The 6,574-nt window shown below is 36.2% G+C and overlaps 1 pseudogene; it reads right to left on the bottom strand.

Annotated features, from left to right (window-relative positions):
* Nucleotides 1–1,586: 1,586 nt before the first annotated feature.
* Nucleotides 1,587–6,337, bottom strand: LOC141700607 (uncharacterized; annotated as a pseudogene).
* Between the last annotated feature and the right edge of the window lie 237 nt (nucleotides 6,338–6,574).

Raw genomic sequence — 6,574 nt, 5'->3', positions numbered from 1 at the left:
TAAGTAAGTTGTATTATAATCTAAGTTTGAATTTTGTATTGTATCACTTAAGTCTGTAAAAATGTTCAAGGGCAGACTGGAGTCTTTTTCTGTAAACAGTGTCAAGCCTAAGAATTCTATCTGGAAGAAGATCAAGAAGATTGATGTGCCAAAAATATACATTTTAAATTGCAAACGTACAATTATCACTTTAATATTTTAGATTCGAACCACAACGACTTAAATTATTTTTGCAAATCCTTAATATTTAATTTAGGCAAACTAGAGAAAATATTGAGAATTAGGTTTTAAAAATTAACAAATGAAATAAAAGAAGTGGAACAGATTATGAGAATGTAACAAATTAATTTATTAAATATACAAAAGCAAGCAAGAAATAAATATAAAATTATGCAATAATATGTGATTATCAAATGCCTCCATACCTATCTTTTGCTCGTCCTCGAGTAAAATCAAAAATAAAAATGCTAACTAAGAAAAATCCTATGCTTCTTTTTGTAGGCGTGACGGGAAATTTTAGGTTTACCAACCCGTTAAACCCATAGACGATCTCCATAGGAGGAGTGTTGTCTTCTAAGGGTGTACAGAAGATATACCCATAAAATCTTTGAGACAATATAACAAGAATCTACCTCAATTTTACTCTAATGTTCATTGGTGTTAACAAGAAGATTTTTCTAAATAAAATACATGCCTTAAAGACTCTTCTAATAATAGCCAAGATGTAGGTGACTCAAATTTGCTTATGTCGACTTAGAATTTTTATAAAAGATCCCAAGGTGTGGTGAATTTAAAGCCTTTGATGGATTTAACTGTCTAAGAACATTTTCTCTTTTTCAACTAATATTGAACTGATCCATTCTCTATCAAAACAAGTATCTAGACAAACTTCACAAAATTATTCTTTTTTTTCTTTTTTTTTATTTCAATTGAGTTTATGATGTCTGTTTTCTTAGGCTTTCTATGTTACCCATGTAGCGAGTTTTAGGTCAGTGACTCCCAAACCAGATGGTTTTAGGGCACTAGATTTTGAAATCCCCCGACGAACTTAATTACTCGAGTAACAAAGGCCACAAAACAAGACTAGTCAATTCTAGTTGTGCCCATCATCTAAAGATTTTTGTTTATATGAACAATGGGTATTGAAGTAGTTTATTCATTTTTTTTCTACTTTTTTTTTGCTTTTTTTTCTTTCTTCTTTTTTTTTCTTTTCGCAAAGGCTTGATTTGACATTATTTCAACATGTGCGTTCTCTCTCAAGTATCGAATAATATCCCTAAACAATCTCTCCAAAAAGTCTTGTGCAAAAGTGTCATCTTGGAATCTACAGTGAAAATCAGTCGACGCAAGATTCAAAAAGACACCTTAATCAACTACATTTAAATAATTTAAAAAGCACTATATGTATAAGTTTTTGAAAACATGCTAACTCCAACTGCTACTAAAGTTCAAGAGAGAGTAAGACAACTTAGCTAAAAATGTCTCTAATGTATGCAAAAGAGAGAAATAAGCAAGGAAAATGATGAGAATATACCTGATAAGGGATGGAGAGAGTTAAAACTACCTACTGAAAAAGACTTACTTGATCATGGGTCAATGAGGTGGATGACCTCTTCCTCAGAATCGACTGCCAACTCTAAAAATGGTTTGAGACGTTGTCCATTAACTTTGAATATTTCACCATTTTTTAGATTTTCAATTTCAATAGCACCATGAGAATAAACTACTTCAACAATGTACGGTCCCTCCCATCTAGATCTCAATTTTCCGGGAAATAAATGAATCCAGGAATTGTACAAAAGAACCTTTTGACCGGGAGAAAAGGATTTTCTCAAAATTGATTTATCATGAAAAACTTTGGTTCTTTCTTTATAGATTTTAGCATTTTCATAAGCATCATTTCTCATTTCCTCTAACTCAGACAATTGCAACTTCCTATGACTACCGGCAATGGGTAAATCAAAATTCAACTCCCTAATAGCCCACAAGGCTTGATGTTCAAGTTCAATCGGCAAATGACAAGCTTTACCAAACACAAGCTGATAAGGGGACATACCCAAGATAGTCTTATAAGCGGTCCTATAGGCCCATAAAGCATCTATCAACTTAGTTGACCAATCCTTCCTATTCGAGTTGACAGTCTTTTCTAAAATATATTTGATTTGCCTATTTGAGACTTCAACTTGACCACTAGTTTGAGGATGATAAGGGGTGGCCAATTTATGAGTGATCGAGTACTTTTTTAAGAGAGACTCAAATTGATGGTTCTTGAAATGTTAGCCTTGATCACTAATGATAGCTCTAGGCGTACCAAATCGAGAAAAGATATTCTCTTTTAAGAATTTATGAATGAAGTTATTGTCATTAGAATTAGTTGGAATGGCTTCGACCCACTTAGACACATAATCGACCGCTAAGAGAATGTAGAGGTTGCCAAATGAGCAAGAAAATGGGCCCATAAAATCTATCCCCCAAACATCAAAAATTTTGATAATTAGGATCAGATTCTTTGGCATCATATTACGTCTTGTGATCTTTCCTAAATGTTTCCACCTACTAGAAGCGGCGCGGAATTCCGCGGAATCCTTAAACAAACTAGGCCAATAGAAACCACTTTGGAGTATCTTAGCCACCGTCTTTTTGGCACTAAAATGACCTCCACAAGCTTGATCATGACAAAAGGAAATGACACTTCTAAACTTATGATTTGGGACACATCTTCTAATGATTTGATCCGGGCAATACTTGAAGAGATAAGGGTCATCCCAAAAGAAGTATTTGACTTGTGAAAAGAATTTGGATTTATCTTGCTTGGACCAATGAGTTGGAATGTTGCCGGTGACAAGGTAATTAACAATGTCGACAAACCAAGGGAGGGTAGAGATAGAAAGAAGGTGTTCATCCGGAAAAGATTCATTCAAAGGCAAGTCAACGGTTGACTCTACTACCAATCGAGAGAGATGATCGGCAACGACATTTTCAGACCCCTTCTTATCCCTAATTTCTAGGTCAAATTCTTGGAGCAACAAGATCCACCTAATCAAACGAGCTTTTGAGTCCTTTTACAAGAAAAGATATCGAAGGGCGGCATGATCGGTGTAAATAATGATTTTTGAACCAATAAGATAAGACCTAAACTTCTCAAGGGCAAATACTACGGCTATAAGCTCTTTTTTGGTGGTTGAGTAATTAAGTTGGGCATCATTTAAGGTCTTGCTAGCGTAGTATATGACATGAGGTATCTTATTGATTCGTTGCCCTAAAACTGCCCCAACTGCATAGTCGGAGGCATCACACATCAACTCAAAAGTCTCATTCCAGTCGGGAGATTTAATTATCGGGGATGAAGTCAATTCTTTCTTAAGGTGTTCAAAATATTGTAAACAATCACTATTAAACTCGAATTTGACATCTTTGGAAAGAAGATTGGTCAAGGGTCTTGCCTTTGTACTAAAATCCTTAATGAAACGCCTATAAAAACCCGCATGTCCTAAAAATGAGCGAATAGCTTTGACCGATTTTGGTGGAGGAAGACTAGAAATGAGATCAATTTTAGCTTTATCAACTTCAACTCCCTTTTCCGAGATTTTATGACCAAGGACAATTCCTTCTTTAACCATGAAGTGACATTTTTCCCAATTAAGCAAGAGGTTCATTTTTTTACACCTTTTCAAAACTGAATCAAGGTGGTTTAGACACTGATGAAAAGAAGAACCAAAGATGGAAAAGTCATCTATAAAAATTTCTAGGAATTCACCTACCATATCGAAAAATATGCTCATCATGCATCGTTGAAATGTAGCAGGGGCCGTGGTCAAACCAAAAGCTAGACGACGATAAGCGAACGTTCCGAAAGAACATGTGAACGTGGTCTTTTCTTGATCTTCGGGAGCAATGGGGATTTGAAAATAATCGGAAAAACCATCTTGGAAACAATAATAGGAATGACCTGCTAACCTTTCTAACATTTGATCGATGAATGGTAAAGGAAAGTGATCTTTTCTAGTGGAAGAATTGAGTTTTCTATAATCTATACACACTCTCTAACCAGAATGAATACGAGTGGGAACTTGCTCGTCATTCTCGTTGGTCACTACAGTAATACCCGATTTCTTAGGTACTACTTGAATCGGACTCACCCACGAGCTATCAGAAATGGGAAAGATGATCCCATTATCTAGGCACTTAAGAATTTCCTTCCTAACAACTTCCATCAAAGTCGGGTTCAACCTCCTTTGTGGCTCCCTAACTGGTTTAGCATCATCAACCAAGTGAATCCTATGTTGGACAATTGCTGGACTAATTCCTTTAATATCATAAATACTCCAACCTATGGCTTCCTTATTCTCTTTAAGCACACGTAAAAGTTTTTCTTCTTGAGATGGGGTCAAATTGGAAGAAATTATGACGGGAAAAGATTATTAGGACCAAGAAACTTGTACTTAAGAGAGTTAGGAAGAGGTTTGAGTTCTAATTCTAGTGGACTTGGCTTAACTGGTTCACTAGCTTGATAAAGGGACAAATGGAGTGGTTCAAGCTCTTGGTTAGTTGTAGGAATGGTGGACTCTATCATCTCATTGACCTCATTAGTGTAATCGGAATCAACCCAATTTTGACCAAAATAATTCAAGCAAAAGTCAAGAGCATTATCGACACTCATGGTTTCCTGATCAAGCATTTTATCAATTAAATTTATTTCCATGTGTTGGTCAAAATAGTCATTGGGTTGGTTTCCGACATGAAAAATATTGAGATCAATGGTCATATTTCCAAATGTTAGTTTCATTAAACCGTTCTTACAATTAATCAAGACATTGGATGTGGCTAGAAAAGGTCTTCCTAGAATGATCGGAATTTGATTTTTAGGATTTTTGACCGGTTCAGTTTCTAGGACCACAAAATCAATGGGAAAAACAAAATCACCAACCTTAATAAACACATCTTCAATTATTCCCTTGGGAATTTTAATAGAATGGTCATCTAATTGAAGCGTGACATTGGTCTTTTGAAGTTCAATTAAACCTAATTCTTGGTAGACAGAATACGGAAGAAGATTCACACTAGCACCTAAGTCAAGTAAAGCTTTGTCAACAAAAGTGTTGCCTATGACACAAGAAATAGTAGGACAACCGGGGTCCTTATATTTCACAGGAATTTCATTAGAGAGAATCGAACTAACTTGAGATGTCAAAAAGGCTTTCTTAGGAACATGAGTAGTTCGTTTATGAGTACACAACTCTTTTAGAAACTTAGCATACGAAGGAATTTGTTGAATGCCATCTAAAAGAGGAATGTTGACCTTAAATTGCTTAAAAATTTCTAAGATCTTGTCTACTTGAGCCGATTGTTTATTCGAAATAAGTCATTGAGGATACGGAGCTTTCAGCGCAAAGACTCTTTCATTAGATAAATTGGGGCTAGATTTTGAAGGTGGTGCAATCAGATGAGGTGTTTCGCTAGATTTGAAATCCTCGGGTTACTTCGAGTGATCTAGACTCGGACTCAAAGGTGAGGGATTAGGTTCCGAACTCGAATTCTCTTATTCGTTAGCATCAACACCAACTCAATTTCTCACTTGATTTTTCGACCGTAGAGAGATGACGGCGTTCACATCATGAGGTCTTTGATTAAGCGGAAATTTGGGATTCACCTTGGGTTGACTTGGAAACTTATTCTTCTCGCTGCTCACAAATCGTGTTAGCTAATTGACTCATTTGAACCTCTAACTTAAATATGACTTGGGCATTGTAATTCAATAATTGCCTATCTTGGGTCATGGTTTGCATGAAGGCTTGTTGAGATTGAGTCAAATTAGTTTGAGATTTAGCAAAGCCTCGATACCATTTTCTAAGGAATTAAGTCTCTTATCTGCATCATTGAACCCGTGAGGATTCAAGGGTGCTTGATTTGGGTTTGGATAAGGATTTTGACTAGAATTGGGGTAAGAGTTTGGATTAGGCTTTTGAAAAGTGGGTTGAGGAGATTGATAGTTTTGGCCTTGGGTCCATGAAAAATTCGGGTGGTTCTTCCACCCGGGATTGTATGTGGGTGCAAAAGGGTCATTCCTAGGTCGAGGTTGAAACATAGCATTCACTTGCTCAAACTCTTGAAAGTTTTGAGGTCCCTGACTATTAGAGTTATAGTTCGCACACATAAATGCTTGGGAAGGGGAATTAGTGGTTTCTAAAGCTTCTAATCTTCTAGTGAGAGTAGCTAACTTTGCTTCGGTTGCTATAGAATTACCCACTAAATGCAAGCCTTTGTTAGCAAATGAACCGAGTATCTTATTGTGCTTACTAGGCTCCCTATTCGGCTCCCTAGTAGACTCCCACAACATCGTTTTCTCCGTTAATTCCTCGAAAACTCCCAACCTTGATCCTCATCTTTTTTCATGAATTTACCTTGGCACATAGACTCTAACAACGCGGTTGTAGAACTATCTAAGGCCTCGTAAACAATCTTACAAAGTCTCCACTTTTCTATTCCGTGGTGGGGACATTGGGATAAAAGATTTTTAAATCTATCAAGATATTTCCAAAAAGACTCGTTTTCCTTTTGATGAAATTGATTAATC

The sequence above is a fragment of the Apium graveolens genome, unplaced genomic scaffold (assembly GCF_009905375.1).
Source record: "Apium graveolens cultivar Ventura unplaced genomic scaffold, ASM990537v1 ctg2589, whole genome shotgun sequence".
Lineage (NCBI taxonomy): Eukaryota > Viridiplantae > Streptophyta > Magnoliopsida > Apiales > Apiaceae > Apium > Apium graveolens.
The sequence above is the reverse complement of the archived record's forward strand: the minus strand, read 5'-3'. Positions and strand labels throughout refer to the sequence as shown.